The sequence below is a fragment of the Ursus arctos genome, unplaced genomic scaffold (assembly GCF_023065955.2).
Source record: "Ursus arctos isolate Adak ecotype North America unplaced genomic scaffold, UrsArc2.0 scaffold_17, whole genome shotgun sequence".
NCBI classification, from domain to species: domain Eukaryota; kingdom Metazoa; phylum Chordata; class Mammalia; order Carnivora; family Ursidae; genus Ursus; species Ursus arctos.
In genome coordinates this window covers 45926803-45945051 of record NW_026622841.1, presented here as the reverse complement: position 1 = coordinate 45945051, position 18249 = coordinate 45926803, and the positions used below count along the sequence as shown (strand labels likewise).

The following is an 18249-nucleotide window of genomic DNA, read 5'->3' as shown; positions in this document are numbered from 1 at the left end:
GCTGGTTCCAGGACGACCGGGCGCATCCTTTGATCAGCACACCAGAGGTAGGCCTGCACTCGGATGTCACGAGAGCCCACGCCAATCTCGTGAGCATCTGCTTTCGTGCCCGTGTCTGTGGGAGAGCCAGGCCAGCAGTGTCCTGGGAGTCCTGGGAGTCCCAGACTCACTGGAACCTCAGGCGGGCCGGTTCCCCTCTCTGGATTTGAGTTTTCCCCTCCATAAGAAACAAAGAAATTATGAAGTATTTCTCAGGGATTAAATTTTAGTCTTTCACTTAAAAATTTTTTTTAAAGGGGTTGGGGGGTTTTCTTAATTTGCTGACTTGTTCCAGTGAGAATTTTCAAGAAGCTTAAAAAGACAGTGGTTACAGACAAAATATATGGATTACAGGTAGATGAGAGAGAGGAAGTGTACATGTGCGTATATGCCTTCATTTCTCTGGGGTACGTGCCCGGAGTGGGACTGCTCCGTCAAAACACAGACCTTGTTTGGCTGTAGTGTTTTCTAAGCCAGAAATGTTATTCTGCATCCTTGTCAACACTCAATATTGTCGGTCTCTATAATTTTGGCCATTCTGGTGGGTGTGAGGTTCTCCGTCAGGTTTGATACCACTTCTGTCTCAATGCCCCATTCTCTCACAGCTAACCTAGCCCAGGCCGAAAGCCACAACTTACCTCCTGAAGACCCAGCCAACAATCTTTAGGGCTGATATTTCTTTTCCTTTCTTTCTTCTTCGTTTTTTAAATAAACACCTGTGTAGAACTACCAAAATGATAACTTAGGTTCTCTGAGTTATTTGAAAAATTGAAAAAAGCACTTTGAAACCTATGGTGTCACTTGGATCTGGTCATTTTAGATTTCTCTTGACACCAGAATGGCAAAATGGAAGAAGACAGAAGTGAATGCTCTCTATCAACCCAGATCGACAGCTCTGAATTTGCAGCTGAACCCAAAATGCAAACAGCACTTCAAACGTTTCTCCATCTGCGAAGGAAAGGCTCATTCTTTTCAAGTAATACTATGCTAGCCAATGTAAAATGCTCGAGACACACATTATCTCATACAATCCCTGCAACATTTCCATGATGTCCTATAATGATTCCCACTTTACAGGTGAGAAAACTGATACATATGGAGGCAAAGTAATCTTCCCAAGGTTACATTGCTAGGGTGGAATTTTGATCCAGGTCTTTCCGTCTCCCAAGAACTGGGCTATCTGTCACTACTCTCTACTGTCTCATCACTCTATAAATCTCTACTGAATACATTTGCTGAATGTAACATGTCCCAACAGAGCAACTTGAAAAACAATTTCCGGGGAAAAGAAAAAAACTTCTAAGAAGCATGAGTACGGAAACCCAGCTAGGCTTTACATCATTCGTAGAGTGAACAGTCAACAGCCTGAGTAGATGTTGAGGAAAAAAAGAATAACCATCCTTGACTTCGTGGAAGATGCGTCAGGACTTAATGAGATCTGAGTGGTTCACGCAGCTGTGGCTCAACTCCGACGCAGGGGCAGAGAGTACTTTCACGAAGAAGCATCTACTGATCACGGACTGTGGGCTCAGTTGTGGGGTACACGAGAAGAAACACATAGTTTCTGTGCGAAGAAACCCTCAGTTCCCTGGAGTGGACTCCTTTTCTAATTTCTCGAGAGCTCTAGCCATCCGTTAAAGACAAAACTTAGGGGCGGCTGGGTGGCTAAGTCAGTTAAGCGTCTGCCTTTGGCTCAGGTCATGATCCCGGGGTCCTGGGATGGAGCCCCGCTCAGTGGGGAGTCTACTTCTCCCACCCCCTCTGCCTCCTCCCCTCTGCTCATGCGCTAATAAATAAAGAGAATCTTTAAAAAAGACAAAATGAAAGATGATGCCGAATAACTGCCAAACTCCTCCCTCGCAAAGTGCTGAACTCTGAACAGCGCAGCCAAATGTCACAAACATTTGCCAATTTGCTACAGGAGTGTCAACGATGCTCACAGTACGATTTGTAAGGCAAGGATTTGTAAGGATGCAGGGCCCAATATCATGAGAACGCCTCTTACTCTCACCCGAAGAAAAACATTCGTTTTCCCAGGTGAAAATCCTTTTGGGGAGCAGAGAGGGCAGTGCAGAGATAATAACGGGTGATTGGATCCTTGAATCCAAAGTGTTCTAATTCCAAGAAGATAAATTGAACGCCGCGTGAAAAAAAAGTAAAGTCTTTTCTTTTTTGGGGGGTGTGAGGTAGTCACTGTACAAAAGATGAAACAGAGACTTGAAAACAGTGGCCCCTAATTCCATTTCTACTAAAAAATGTAAGAGGCACTTTCACAGTCGCCAAATTCTTTACAGTTCAAATTTTGCATCTAGGAACACATCGACCCTTTACCATTATTTAGGCATATTTATGGAGAGCCGGGAACTCCAGCAGGAGTTGGGATATAACTTTGAGTAAGATATGCCCTGCCTCCCGGGCGCTCACAGGCTGACACCCAGGTAGGTGGCTGGCTGGGAAGGAGTGACCCGATTATTAAGATTTTTCTAATTAGCCTGATCCTTGCCCTTATATTTCTTCTCCTGACATGGAGGTGAGGGACAGTGGTGGGTATTTTACTTATCAACTCTTGTCCAATCACCTACCACATTCTGGGCCAAACATGGAGCGCGCCTGGAAAATTGTGCAGAAAACACACAAAGCCCCAACTAGGGAATAATGAATGGCCTGAGGTGAGGCAGGAAAGAAACAGGATAGAACTTTCCTTGGAGACAGATGTGGCTGGGGGGCTGCACAGGAGCCTGCCCCCTGCCCCCAGAAGTCACAGGACGGGAGGACAGATGTGGAGGTGTTGCCAGGGAGATCCTGTTCCCCTCACAACCTCCCCCCACCAACACCCCCCACCAACAATAAAATTAACACACACAGTCTGACACTGGTTGTGTTTACATGGTACCAAGCAATTCGTTGTTGAGTGAAAAAAACTTTCCTTGCTGCATATCTGACTGGCTGGCTGGCTATGCTGGTGTCAAAGAAACAAGCACAACCTGCTTGTACTTCACTGCCGGGCCTTACAGTCGGACAAACACTCACAGGTAAACAAAAACAACATCACTAAACGTCTTTCACATCCACGGGGCATTCCTTTCTATCACGCGTCAAAACCCAGCTTTCCCATAATGAATGTCTGCTCCTTCGGATTTTCCAAGAGCGGTTTCCTTCCATTAGCTCTGCCGACGGCCGCGCATTCTCCCCTGGCACAGGCAACTCACTGCTGCCCCCAGCCTGCCCTCTGCTTTGCCTTGGGCACGGACAGGGCCTGAGGAGCTCTTTGCCAACGACCCTGGGCTCGGCCACACCTTGCGGAATCTAGTTTTAGCGATACGGAGGGAGGGTCTCTAGAAGGAAACAATAAAGACAATCGTGCATCCTAAGAGCATTATTGGGGGTGGCGGGAGGTATTGAGGAGATACCTGCAGAATTCCACCTTCCTCTGTGTCTGATGTGAGTGCACGGACCCGCAAAGCCGTGTACAACAAGATCAGCATATGGAGGCACTCACTCAGCACTCATTTATGCAGTACTAGCCTACAGTGAACTAAGTACACATCACCGCATCCTCTGACAGGTGCCTTGTAAATGTCCCCAATCAACTCGCCTTTGCGTTGCAAAAATCACTTTAATTTTAGTTATTCTACATGACATATAAGCCTTGGAGCCAGGAAATTTATAGAAATTCGGGGTATTTCCTTAGTAAATGAACTGATGCAAATTCATTCAAGTCAGAAGTTGTGAAAGCCAGCATTGTTATCATATTTTTGCAGCAGAGAACATTGTGATAGTCAATAGCACTAAAAATAGCCCAGAAAAGAATTAGGAGTGCATAATTGGAAACAAGAAAACAACAAACTTATCCAAAATAGCAAAATGTCCGTTAGCATCACTCCCTTCCCTATGAATTATTTTGACAATGGGAAATGGAATTTAATTTTTTTTTCTTTAATCCACAACTGTATTTCCCCTCCCACGTGCCCTCTGGGAAAACCTTATTCATAAACAAAGAATTCCCAGATAACTAACTTCTTTGCTGACTGTTTCCATACAGCTCACAATAACAAGGCAGCTCCCGAACTTGCCACTTCAAGTTCCTGTCACTGCGACAGTGATGTCATGGAAAGACATCCACATGCTGTTTTTGTTGCCCAGCTAGAGACTGTAAAGGAAATCAGGCGCTGCCCCTAGGTTTTAATTTTCCATGAAGTTATTCTCATTGCCATAGCTGCTTAAACTGTGAAAAAGGATTTAATTAGGTCATAGCCGTAATTAGATTTTTAAGCACACTCTTTCGACATAAAAGTCACTTTACAGCATGGTTTCATTGGGTTTAATCATTTATTTTCATCAGACCATTCCCAATGCATTACGGTGCTGAATAACCACAGAAGGAGGAAGACACAAGGAATACTAACAGCTACACAGAAAGTGAGCTTTCCAAGGTTACGGGAAGAGGGGGTGGAGTCTTAGGCTGAGAAGAGGGAAGAAATTCAAACGGTGAACTGAGCGGGGTATGGGGGAGGCTCCTCTTTCCAGATTCCTTTTCCCCATGCAGGAAGTGTGGGAAGACAGTGATGGGCTCTCCACGCCCAACAGACAGTGAGGATGACAAGAATGATGAGGATTATAAAGACAAGGAAGTAACTGTGCCCCCTTTGGCAGCATATATACTAAAATTAGAACGATACTGGGACAATTAGCATGCCCCCACCCCCTACCCCCCACGCCCCCGCACAAGGGTGACATGCAAATTCATGAAGCACTCCCGACTTTGCTGTAACTCCGTGAGGTGATGGATGTTAACTGAACTCATTACAGTGATCGTTTCACAATATATACAAATATCAAATCATGACGTGGTGCACCTTGAGCTAATACAATGTTATATGTCAATTATCTCAATAAAACTGGGGTGGGGGAGGGGTAATAGTAGCAACAGAGTAGGAAGGAGACAGAAGAAGAGAATTAACACTCTGTTCAGCACAGACGACCGAGTGAGAGCAAAACGTGATGGGCATCGTAACTCTACTCCCAGGATTTTCCCATAGTCTGTTCTTTGTGTGTGTGTGAGTGTGTGTGTGTGTGTGTGTGTGTGTACAGTGTGTATACACGTGCATGCCAGACACTGAACCTAAGAAGTCTGATTCCCGAACTTGAAAGATGTGTTCACTTGTCACCTCCTCAGAAGCTCAAGATATGATTCAAAGTAAGCCTTGAAACGTCTGTACAAATACATCAAAAAATTTAAGTGGAGAGTAAAAAATTATGTTATTTAGAAGACATAAAATTTGTATGATTCCACTTTGAAAGACAATAAGTTGCTCCTTCTTCTTAAAAAAAAAAATTCTATCAGAAACAGCGAGAGTTTTATCAATAGTCTTGGAGACATTTTAAAGTTCCAAACATCGAACCCTAACAGCATCTGCTGACAAGGCTTTTACAAGTTTACAAGTTCATCCTATACATAAAACAGGCTTAATTTTATCTAGTAAACTGATACAGCCAAGACTCTTTCTTGGTTCAATATCTTGATCAAGAGGAAAGTCAACATGTCGTTGAAAAAAGAAAGACATTAGGCCATGCCCCCGAGATCTTGCAAAACAGCCAGAAAGATAGGCAGTCAAAATTCCCAAAGCTTCTTATCCACTTAAGAGATCTTCATAAGGATAAATCAATTGGAGGCTGAAACTTACCAGCAGAATCTTCTCACCTCTTTTAAAAACAGCTCCTCTATGGGAAACACAGTTCAGGATGGTGGTTGTGTTACTACACGAGGACATGTTGTTATAGAGACAGCCTTGAAGGCTCCCTGGCAATCCCAGTGTATAATAAAGGCACCATCACCGAACAGGCAGCAGCGTGGTCTCCATGGAAACCAACAAACACACATTTTCACAGGCCTAGCAACTGTTCTGAATCAATGACTCTTTATATAGGTTTAAAAACATTGTGAATGGTGCATCAATTGCTTCTTTTGTTAAACGATGTCTGGTTAAATATGTGTGAGAGACCTTGTTCTCATGCATGCTGAATTTCCAGTAGTGTCTTGAGTAGGCTGCCCACAGCTAAATTCACTTACCTAGAACTACGGAATACAAACGACAAATTCAGACTTCAGAAATCACTGGTTAATTTGGTGAAAGAATTAAACTAATAGTTGACAGTGCCAGGGAGGCCCTGCCAATGGCCGGCACTCACTCTTCTAGGGCTGTTGCAATATTATTCGATCCTCTCAGTACAGTACACATTATTATTATATTTGTTTACAGAGGAGAAAATGGCAGATCTGGGACTGAAAGCTAGGTCAAAATGACGTCTTGGTCCAGGTTGCTATAACTCTACATAATGTTCTGTGCTTGCATAACAAACAAATTGTCACCCCCCAGCTCCTTCACATACATTCTCATATATTCTGCTTTTATCTGGAAACACAGTCCAGTTCTAGAATTTTCTAATTTTGCAAGATATTCTTCCTTGATCTTTGTCTGCCCCACTTCTGCCCACCACACACTCCAGGTTTGAAGACTCACATGGGACCATGTCTAGGAAGGTTTCCCCATCCTCTACCTGGACTGTGAGAAAAGCATCTTCCTAAGCAGCAATGGGAAAGGAAACCCCATAGAACAAGCATGGATTTTGACTGTCCATACTCTAAATAAAAACAGGGACAAATATTCCAATTAACTACCTGTAGCATTTACACATAATCTTCCATGAGAGAAGGCAGACTTTGGTGACAGGGATGGAAGGTCAGTATGTTGAGTGGTTTCTTACTTTATTCTGAAGGGGTTCTATGAAGGACTTTTAACATCTGGTAAATGCTTTATTAAGTAGGCACTGATAATCAATGACCTGGCTCCTAGCACATCATCACTACATATAATCTTACCACTGAGTGTACATGTCACCAGCATTCAGTCTTAAATATTAGGTACATCAACACTGTCAGAACTCACTTGAGTCATAACATTTCTGAGCTATCTGATCCAAGCCAAACAGTGAGTGCCCTTTCCCTGTTCCCCTGAAATCCCAGTCCCCTACCGCACATCTCTTGGGAAAGCCTCATTCCCATCTATCACCACCCTTCCACTGCAGCTCAGGAAAAAGGCTGCTCTCTCTAAAGCTAGCCCCCATACTCCTTCCATCTCCCACTGAAGCCTGTTGTCCCAACTTCCCGCATTCTTCAGCATCTCCAAATCTCTGTGTATGGTGTCTTCTTTACTAGTTTCAAGCATGCCCAAGTCCTTCTTTCCCCAGAAAAGAAGTTATTTGCACTAGATCTGGCTCTCCCCCCTGCCCACCACCAGTCACAATCTCCTTCCTGTGTCTTGTGTATTCTTGGATGTTTATGATCCATCTTCCACCCCACCCCACCCCCACCCTGCCCTTCTACTAAAGCTGTTTCCTCCAAGGCTATCGATGTCCCTGCTCTGGTCTTTTCTCAATCTGGATCTTTCTGACCTCTTGGTGGCATTTTGCTTTACTCATTTAAACTCTTCCTTAGACTTCCCCACATGGAACTTTTGGGGCTCTCCTTGCTATCACTTCTTTCTCCTGCACATTATTGACCTCTGGCATCTAAGTGTCTCCCAAGCAAAGTCCTAGCCCTTCGCTCTGCTCCACCCAAACCCCCTCACTCCCTCAGTGAGCTCACCTACTTCTTTATGTTCTTGATGCCAACCCTACTGCTCTAGGCGAAGCCCAGACATGCGAAGCCCTGAGCTCCCCCTCACATTTCACCCCATGTTTCCAACACAAAGCAGCTCTATTTGGATGTTTTCTCACCATACACATCTAAAACATATTTCACCAGCTTTCCTCCCCAAAGATGTTCTTTCATAATCCCCCCCACACACCCATTTCTGTCTGTGATACCATGGATTTCCGGTGTCCGGAGCCACAAACCTTGGAGCCATTCGTGATCTTCCCTAGGCCCAGTATTTGTCACACACCCCTTATTGCTCCAAGGATCTGAGTCTTTATTATCAATTCCTTGACCACATCACACAACACTTATATGATAGATTAAATAATTACAATTTATTTTGCTTCAGACACTCAGTCAAGTTGACCTTTCACCTTTATCACCATCACTCACGACCTTTATTTGCCTCCCTTCTAAATGCTTGGAACTCACCTCCGAAGCAATTTACCTTCAGTCGGTCTCATTCAGAAGTTCACAGTGGTCTCTGGGGGCATGGCTTTTAGGGTCACCTAATCTGTCTCTTCTGGGCCTGATTTCCCCCTCCTCACACCACCACACTCTCCTCTTCCTCTGGTCAAATTTATTTCCTCACGGTTCCCCACCTGCACATCCTGCCTCGGGGCCCCTGCCACTCATCCTGGAAGGCCGTCCTTCCATCTTCCCTTCTCCCAGGCAAGCTGGGCTTGCAGGGGCGAGTTGGGTCTCTCCACTGCATCAGCCCACTCACAGCTTCCCTTCTCCCAGCTCCTGAAGTCATACCACCCTGCTCAGCAATGTCCTCTAATAGTCTCACCCTTGTCACTCTTACCTCCTCCTCTGGATTATAAGATGCCTTTGGCAGGCACTACGCATACACTAATGCTTTTCTTCCACCCCAGACTCCAAAGGTTTCCCTAATAAATGTTGACTGACTGGTAGAATCATGTCCAGAAAGGCGGCCATTCAAAGGCAGACCATGTACTTGGACATAAGGCACTCTTGATACCACCAGGGGGGCACGTGGCTGGCTCAGTCAGTAGAGCATGCGACTCTTGATCTGATCTCAGGGTTGTGAGTTCAAGTCTGATGTTGGGTGCAGAGATTACTTAAAAAAAAAAAAGCTTTCCATTTAGGGGCACCTGCCTGGCTCCGTTGGTGGAGCATGTGACTCTTAATCTCAGGCTTGTGGGTTTGAGCCCCATGTTAGGTGTAGAGATTGCTTAAAAATAAAATCTTAAGAAATAATACCACACAAACTCTAAGAATCTAGTACATCTTAAAATCCGATGGAATTAACGGCTGTTTCAGGCAGGCAGTAAATCACAACAGTGTCAGGGAAGGGACCGGGGAGGCAACTGAAGCACTTAGGATGCAACAGGTAAGGAGGCATTCGTTATTCTTGGGTGCTGACCGCACACTGCATGGTCCTGAGAGTGAGGGCCGCCCTCGTCCCAGTCCTGTGCACATGAAAGATGAGACTCTACCAATCAAAAAAACCAGACTAAACCAAAGCAGGAGACACATCCTAGGAAAGCTACAGGAAAATCTTTCCCAGGGCCATAAGAAGGACAGACTAAGACTTGGCTTGCTGGTCTACCACCGACTCAGGACAAAATGGCAGCAGCAACTATGGCATTAGCTTAAAGGAAAAAGGCATTCTTACGGAGGCAGCAAACACTGGATTCTAATGACCCTAGAGGGCCAGAGCTACTGTCTGGGAATGCTTCTCCTCTCCTGGCTCATCCTCAACATAAACTCACACTGGCCTCAAATGCTTCTTCCCAATGGATGCTGACAACACCAGTCAGTTTGAAGTTAACAAGGATGAGACTAGGCACTATTTGATCAAGAAAAAATTCTCACGAGAACCTGTATCTGCTAGAAAAACCCATTCGCATACCACATCTTCCTCATGTGTGTACACATTTCATTGCTTTCCTCTTAAATTCATTCACTTCTTCTTGTACCAGTGCTTCACAAATGGGAAGGATTCTAAGATTTTGTGAAGATGAAGATAGATTTCACATACCCAAATTTATCAAACTGAAGGGAGGAATAAAAAAGTTGCTAAATATTCCGTTAGTTTTAGCTTTTTATAATGTTTTTTAAATTCACAGATTAAAAAAAACACAATAACAGTGGTAACAATATAAAGTGACTCAGAAGGCACTTTTTTCCTTTCCCACGCTAAGCATTCTCAGACCTAAAGAAGATACTAAGATAAGGACTGGAGAGAAGCATGGATGCCTTGGAAGTGATGAAGTTCATGCGACAACTCCCAGGAAAATACCACAGAATGGATCCATCTGGAGCAAGGAAGAAGGTACCCTTAGCCCCTTCCGAAAGACCTCCCTTTCTGAGTATCTTTGAATTTTTCCACAGAATCCAAATTCTCCTCTGGGGCCAATGGAACATGCTTCTGAGTCACTTTCCGAATATGCTGGCACTCAGTAGAGTCACAATGACGTCATGGGGAAATGCTGTATTGCTAAGTACAATTATGTTGTATTTCAAATGTCAGCACATTTTGATGTGCAGGTGGCCCAAAGAATGGGTAAATATTCTGCCACTGAGGATAACAGAGCTTATTTTCAAACAGAAAAGAAAAAGGAGAAGGAGGGGAGGGAGAAAAAGAGAGCGACTGCTTGATGTACTGAGGCTGGAAAAGACCTTAGTGGCTCATCTAATCTAATCTTCCATTTAACGAGGATTAGCATTAAACCACAGCAGCCAATTAAAAATCTTTCCACTTTTGAATCAACTACAGAGAAGGAAATTATAAAACTCCCTCCGAGTTTAAGAGGAAAAGAAAAAATAAAATAAATAAAAAGGAGGCTCATGAAAATAGTGGCCAAATAGGCAAAGCCATACACATAGGAAAAATATTCTCCCTAGTCCTAAAAGACAAGATTTAAGCACTATTCTCTGAGCACTTTGTAGCTTTGAGGGATGGTTCACATGCCATAAATTTCACTCATTGTAAATGTAAAATTCAATGATTTCTAATGAACACATTTAAGAAATTAATTTAAATGATGGTGCAACCATCACCACAACCCAGTTTTAGAATATTTCCATTACCTAAAAAAAACTTCCTTGAGCCTATTTTAGTCAATCTCTGCTCCAAAAAACCATCACTATGCTTTCTGTCTCTCTAAATTTGCCTTTTTTGGAAATTTCACAGAAATGGTATCATACTATATGTATTCTTTTGCAACCAGCTTATTTCACTGAGCATAATGTTTTTGAGACTCCTCCGTGGCACAGCAATGTATTAATAGCCCATTTCTCCTTATTCCCAAATAGTACCCCACTGTATGTGCACAGCACATCTCGTTTACACAGTCACCAGCTGATGGACATTTAGACTGGGTCCAGTTTGGGGCTACTATGAATACTGCTACTCGGAGTGTTCATGTTGAAGTCTTTTTGTTTTCATTTCTCTTCCGTAGCTTTCTAGGAACAGAATTGCTGGGTTGTATAGTAAGTTTATGTTTAACATTGTAAGAAACTAGCAAGACAGTTTTCTAAAGTGGCTATGCCATTTTACGTTCCTATCAGTAATCTGTGAGGGCCCCAGTGTCCCCACATCCTCGTCAGCACTTGACATCATCTATATTTTTTTATTATAGCCATCCTAGTGAGTGTGTCGTGGTATCTCATCACGCTTTTAATCTGCATTTTCCTAATGACTGATGACATTGAATTCCTTTTCATGGGCTTTATGAACCATTCATATATCGTCTTTGGTAAAATGTCTATTCACATATTTTTTCCTTTTTTTTAAACTTAAGCTTTTATTTAGATTTCAATTAGTTATCATACAGTGTAATATTAGTTTCAGGCGTACAATAGAGTGATTCAACACTTCCATACATCACCTGATGCTCATCACAAGTGTACCTTTAATCCCCATCACCTAGTTCACCCATTCCCCTCTCACCTCATCCCTACTAACCATCAGTTTGTTCTCTTGGTTTGCCTCTCTCTTTTTTTTTCCCCTTTGCTTACCTGTTTTGTTCCTTAAATTTCACATGTGTGAAATCATATCATTATCGGTCTTCCTCTTTAGCATTATACTCTCTAACTCCATCCACGTTGTTGCAAGTGGCAAGACATCATTCTTTTCTAGGGCTGAGTAATATTCCATTATATACATTTACATGTATTCACATCTTTTGACAATTTTTTTTAAGATTTATTTATTTATTTGAGAGAGAGTGCAGGGAAGAGAGAAAGAGGGAGGGGGGAGAGAGTCTTAAGCAGACTCCGTGATGAGCGGGGAGCCTGATGTGGGGTTTGATCTCATGACCCTAAGATCAAGCCTGAGCCAAAACCAAGAGTCAGACGCCTAACCAAATGCACCATCCAGGTGCCCATTTTTTAATTGGGCTGTATGTAGTCTCATTAAAGTGTAAGAATTCTTTGGGCGTTCTAGAAACAAGTCCTTAAATCAGATATATAATTTGCAAATCTTTTCTCCTAGGCTGTGGCTTTTCATTTTCTTAACAATATCTTTTGACCATTAATTTGAATTCCAAAATATTTTAATTTAAATGAAGTCTAATTTATCAATTACTTTATGGCTTATGCTTTTGGTGTCATATCTAAGAACTCTTTGCTTAAACCAAGGTCAGTCAGATTTCTTCTCATGTTTTCTTCTAAGAGTTTTCTAGTTTTAGTGTCTACATTTAGGTTTATGATCCATGGTTGAGTTGACAACGTGAGACGAGGGTCTAAGTACTTTTTTTCTAGCATATAGATATTTGATTGTTCCAGCACCATTTGTTGTAAAGAAAATCTTTTCCCTGTTCAATTGCCTTGACACCTATATTGAAAGTCAACAGCTTTAATAAAGGCCTCCCCTTATGCCAATACCATAATGTCTGGATGACTCTAGCTTTATAGTGAGTTTTGAACCCCAACTTTCCTTTTCTTTTTCAAAACTGTTTTGGCAATTGAATTTCCAAATACACTTTAGGATCACTTTGTGATGATCCCTAAACCAGGCAAAGACCCCATCAAAAAGGAGAATTACAGACCGATTTCCCTAATGAATATGGACGCCAAAATCCTCAACAAGATCCTTGCTAATAGAATCCAACAGTACATTAAAAGGATTATCCATCATGACCAAGTGGGATTCATACCTGGGATGCAAGCGTGGTTCAACATTCGCAAATCGATCAGCGTAGCAACATCATAGCAACAAGAAAAGACTCAGGAACCATATGATCCTCTCAATTGATGCCGAAAAAGTATTTGACAAAATACAGCATCCTTTCCTGATTAAAACCCTTCAGAGTGTAGGAATAGAGGGTACATTTCTCAATCTCATAAAAGCCATCTATGAAAAGCCTACAGCAAATATTATTCTCAATGGGGAAAAGCTGGAAGCCTTTCCCTTAAGATCAGGAACACGACAAGGATGCCCACTCTCGCCACTATTATTCAACATAGTACTAGAAGTCCTTGCAACAGCAATCAGACAACAAAAAGGGATAAAAGGTATCCAAATCGGCAGAGAAGAAGTCAAAATGTCTCTCTTTGCAGATGACATGGTACTCTATATGGAAAACCCAAGAGAATCCACTCCCAAACTATTAGAAGTTATAGAGCAATTCAGTAATGTGGCGGGATATAAAAATCGATGCTCAGAAATCAGTTGCATTTCTATACACAAATAACGAGACTGAAGAAAGAGAAATTAGGGAATCCATCCCATTTACAATAGCACCAAAAACCATACGTTACCTTGGAATTAACTTAACCAGAGACGTAAAGGAGCTATATTCTAGAAACTATAAATCACTCTTGAAAGACATTGAGGAAGACATAAAAAGATGGAAAAATATTCCATGCTCATGGATCGGGAAGAATTAACATAGTTAAAATGTCCATGCTACCCAGAGCAATCTACACTTTCAATGCTATCCCGATCAAAATACCGAGGACATTTTTCAAAGAACTGGAACAAATAGTCCTTAAATTTATATGGAAACAGAAAAGGCCCCGAATCTCCAAGGTTCTGTTGAAAAGGAAAAACAAAGCTGGGGGGCATCACAATGCCGGATTTCGAGCTGTACTACAAAGCTGTGATCACAAAGACAGCATGGTACTGGCACAAAAACAGACACATAGACCAATGGAACAGAATAGAGAACCCAGAAATGGACCCTTGGCTCTTTGGGCAACTAATCTTGATAAAGCAGGAAAAAACATCCGGTGGAAAAAACACAGTCTCTTCAATAAATGGTGCTGGGAAAATTGGACAGCTATGTGCAAAAGAATGAAACTTGACCACTCTCTCACACCATACACAAAGATAAACTCCAAATGGATGAAAGACCTCGATGTGAGACAGGAATCCATCAAAATTCTAGAGGAGAACATAGGCAGCAACCTCTACGACATTGGCCAAAGCAACCTTTTTCATGACACATCCCCAAAGGCAAGAGAAACAAAAGATAAAATGAACTTATGGGACTTCATCAAGATAAAAAGCTTCTGCACAGCCAAGGAAACAGTCAAAAAAACTAAGAGGCAGCCCACGGAATGGGAGAATATATTTGCAAATGACACTACAGATAAAGGACTGGTATCCAAGATCTACAAAGAACTTCTCAAACTCAATACACGAGAAACAAATAAATCAAAAAATGGGCAGAAGATATGAACAGACACTTTTCCAATGAAGACATACAAATGGCTAACAGACACATGAAAAAATGTTCAAAATCATTAGCCATCAGGGAAATTCAAATCAAAACCACACTGAGATACCACCTTACGCCAGTTAGAATGGCAAAAATTGACAAGGCAAGAAACAACAATTGTTGGAGAGGATGTGGAGAAAGGGGATCCCTCCTACATTGTTGGTGGGAATGCAAGTTGGTACAGCCACTCTGGAAAACAGTGTGGAGGTCCCTTAAAAAGTTAAAAATTGAGCTACCTTATGATCCAGCCATTGCACTACTGGGTGTTTACCCCAAAGATACAGACGTAGTGAAGAGAAGGGCCATATGCACCCCAATGTTCATAGCAGCAATGTCCACAATAGCTAAATCGTGGAAGGAGCCGAGATGCCCTTCAACAGATGACTGGATTAAGAAGTTGTGGTCCATATATACAATGGAATATTACTCAGCTATCAGAAAGAACAAATTCTCAACATTTGCTGCAACATGGACGGCACTGGAGGAGATAATGCTAAGTGAAATAAGTCAAGCAGAGAAAGACAACTATCATATGATTTCTCTCATCTATGGAACATAAGAACTAGGATGATCAGGAGGGGAAGAAAGGGATAAAGAAAGGGGGGTAATCAGAAGGGGGAATGAAACATGAGAGACTATGGACTATGAGAAACAAACTGCGGGCCTCAGAGGGGAGGGGGGTGGGGGAATGGGATAGACCGGTGATGGGTAGTAAGGAGGGCACGTATTGCATGGTGCACTGGGTGTTATATGCAACTAATGAATCATCGAGCTTTACATCGGAAACCGGGGATGTACTGTATGGTGACTAACATAATATAATAAAAAATCATTAAAAAAATAAAATAAAATAAAATAAAATAAAATAAAATAAAATAGTGATGCCTAAAAAAGAAAAAACTGTTTTGGCAATTGAATTTCCAAATACACTTTAGGATCAGTTTGTGAATTTGTACAAAAACATTTGCTGGGATTTTGACAGGGATTACATTCGATCTATTGATCAACTTAGGAAGAATTTCTGTCTTAACAACATTGAGTCTCTCCATTTATTGAAATCTTCTTAAATTTCTCTTAGATTTTACAGTTTTCAGTCTTGAACTTCTTTGTTAAGTTCCTACATATTTTTTGTAATGCTATTATGAATGGACTCGTTTTCCCAATTTCTTTTTTCTGATATGGGTATTTATACCTATAAATTTCCCTCTGAGCACTACTTTAATTGTATCCCATAAATTTTGACATATTCTGTGGTTTTGTTTTCATTTGGTTTGAAATACTTTTATTTTCCCTTGTGATGTCTTCTTCGCCCGGTGGGCTATTTAGAAGTATGTTATTTAACTTACAAATAAATGGGGGTTTTTTTCTAGATTTTTTTTTTCTGTTGTAAATTTCTAATATAATTCTGCTGTGGCCAAAGAACATAGTTTACATGATTTCAATCTTTTAAAATTTACTGAGGCTTTTTTTGTGACCCAGCATAACATCTATCGTGAGAAATGTTTCATGCGTGTTTGAGAAGAATGTGTTTTCTGCAGTCAGTGGGTGGGGTATCAGGTCCATACTGGCAAGCTGGTTGACAGTATTGTTCAAGTCATCTATACCTTCTACGTCCTTTCTTTTCCTTCTAGTTGTTCTATCAACTTTGAGAGCGCAGCATTGGAATCTCTATTATTGTTGAATAATTTATTTCTCCTTTCTATTTTGTCACTTTTTGCTTCATACATCTTGGGGTGCTGTTGTTAGGTGCATATACATTTATAACTGTCATGTCTTTCTAGTGTATCAATCCTTTTATCATTAATAAATGTCTTTGTTTTTCCCTAATAATATTCCCTGTCACAAAGTCTCTTTCGTCTGATTTTAATATAGTCACTCCAGCTAGCTTGCTAATACACTACTGTTTGCATGGTGATGTTTTTCCATCCTTTTACATTCATCCTATTTGTGTCTTTGAGTCTAAGGTGTGTCCTTTGTAGATAGCATATAAGTGCATCTTGCTTTTTTTATCCAATATGACAATCTTTGCTTTTTGAGTGGGATATTTAGTCAATTCACATTTAATGTAACTATTGATACAGTGGCTAGCAATAAATCTCTTAGTCTTTATCCGGGAATGTCTTATTTCTCATTCATATTTGCAGAACAGTTTTACTGTATTTAGAATTCCAGGTTGGCAGATTTTTCTTTCAGCATGTTGGATATGTTATCCTATTGTCTTCTGGTTTCCATTGTTTTTGATAAGTCATTCATTGATTGTATTTTTTTCTACACCACTTTCCTCTTCTGGAACTCTTATAACACATGTGTTGATAAGCCTGATGCTGCCTCACAGGTCCCTGAGCCTCTGTTCATAATTTCTCAATTATTAAAAAATCTTTGCTCTTTAGATTGAATAACTTCTTTTGCTTCACCTTCCAGTTCACTTATTTTTCCTTCTGCCATTTAAAGCTGTTATTGAGTACCTCTAGGGAATTTTTCATTTCATTTCATTTTGGTTATTGTTATTTTTCAACTCCAGAATTTCCACTTGGGTCTTTTTTTTTAATCATCTCTATCTCTTTATTGAGATTCTATATTCACTGAGTCTTTCTTTTAATATTTTAAACATGATTTCCTATAGATCTCTAAGCATATTTAAATAGCTGTTTTGCAGTCTTTTTCTGCTAAATTCTACATCTGAGGACAGACACTCTGACATAGTTCCTATTAACTGCTTTTTTCCTGTGTATGGATCATGCTTTCTTGTTTCTTTGAATGCCCCTAACTTTTTTATTGTTTTGCTTGTTTAGTAATTTGCCTGGACTAAGTCTATGAAATCAGTCTCCCATATAAGGTACAGTTGCTAATGTCCTTTACTCAATTTTGTTTCTTGTTTTTATTTTTAAGCTTTTTCTGGCTTTCTAGAAGTCATCCCCATGTCTCCGTAGCTTAGTGTTCTAGCAAAGACCAGTCAGAGGTTTTGTTCAAACACCTTCAGCCAGAAAGGCTTCTTCTCTCTGCTTCTGACTGTGTGTGGGCTGGGGAGCACACTCAAACTTTAGGCTGACGTTTCTCATGTCTGCCCCAGCTTTTGTTGGCTCTCTCCCATCTCCTGTGTGTGCATGCAGGCTCTGCCGGCCAGGGACATGTGGGTGTTTTGGGCGCACTCCATCTCTGCCACTCGTGCACACAGACTACGGTCAATCTGGGACACATGGGAGAGCTATCAAGCCCCTGCTGGCTGTCTCACCTCCCCGAACTACCTACGAAGTCCTCAGCTAGGCCACTGGTCCATTGCTTGCCCCAAAGAGGACTCTAAACTCAAGAGAGTGGAGTTACTGGCTCCTCTTACTGATTTACCACTGACATGGATGCTTTAACTAAAAATACTCCAAATAGAGTATTCTGGAAGCGGCAGCAGGGCTGCCCTGCTCTGGGTGAAATATCACACTGACAGAGCTGGGGAGGAGGGAATGGGAGTGACCTTAGGTAAGACCGCCACACGCTCACATCACTCCTACCCAAAGCTTGGCAGTTTTCATGAACAAATGCTTGCTTTCTCAGCTTGTTGTATGCCTTTGGTCAATTTTTAGAGAGCTGAAGTGGATATTTTTGACAATCTTTCCCCAGCTTTCCAATTACTTTTTGGGAGGAGGCTCTGTCAACCTCCTCATTCCGTCATGCTGGAAGTCAGTATCTCAGCCACTCTTTACATTTTACTGTAATTAGAATTATTAATGCCGCTAAAAAGCAGACCTATGGAGGTAAAAATATTACTGTGAAATGTTGTTTTTGAAGAAAAAATGTTTGGTTTTGTTTTCTGGGGGAAAAAAATCA

General features: G+C 41.5%; 1 protein-coding gene across 11 annotated transcripts in view; it reads right to left on the bottom strand.

Annotated features, from left to right (window-relative positions):
* Positions 1-18249, bottom strand: part of TMEM241 (transmembrane protein 241) — a 108288-nt gene that overhangs the window by 19431 nt on the left and 70608 nt on the right. The window lies entirely within an intron of this gene.